We start from the raw sequence: 568 nt of genomic DNA, 5'->3' as shown, positions 1-568 counted from the left end.
GGGATGCGAGATCTGGAGACTGCGATGCGTACGCGCATATGCGACCAAGTGCATGTCGATGCGAAGCCCGCGGAAGGCTTCGTTGATGACGGTGACGACCGCCGGGTTGGGCCCATCGAGCGCATTGGGTGGCAATGTACACCGCAGCACCTCTTCTTCAAATGCGTCGGATGCAAGCGTCGGTGCGTGGATCGTCGACGGCCCGAGGCACGGCTGGCCGTTGATGTGCACGATGGCCGTGTCGCCAAAGTGGCGGCCTTGGATCGCGATCGTGTCGTTGGCCATGCAGTTGTACGTTGTCGCGTACGGGAGCGAGAGGCGACCAAAGAGCGAAGTAAAGCGAGGGTGCACGCCGTTGGTCTTGGTCGTCTGCAGCGTCACGTTGGCCACTGGCGATGTCCGCGCGCTCGTGGCTAAGCACTGGTCGATGCAGCCGCGCACCTTGGTGATGGTCGGCGCTACGCATATAGTACCGCAGATAGATGGCATCCTCGATGGGCTGAATCGTACCTTTGATGATCTGGATCCAGTCGACGCTGAACGAAATGCCTGAAATGGCGCACTCATC

The sequence above is a fragment of the Saprolegnia parasitica genome, assembly GCF_000151545.1.
Source record: "Saprolegnia parasitica CBS 223.65 unplaced genomic scaffold supercont2.16, whole genome shotgun sequence".
NCBI classification, from domain to species: Eukaryota; Oomycota; class Saprolegniomycetes; order Saprolegniales; family Saprolegniaceae; genus Saprolegnia; species Saprolegnia parasitica.
The sequence above is the reverse complement of the archived record's forward strand: the minus strand, read 5'-3'. Positions refer to the sequence as shown.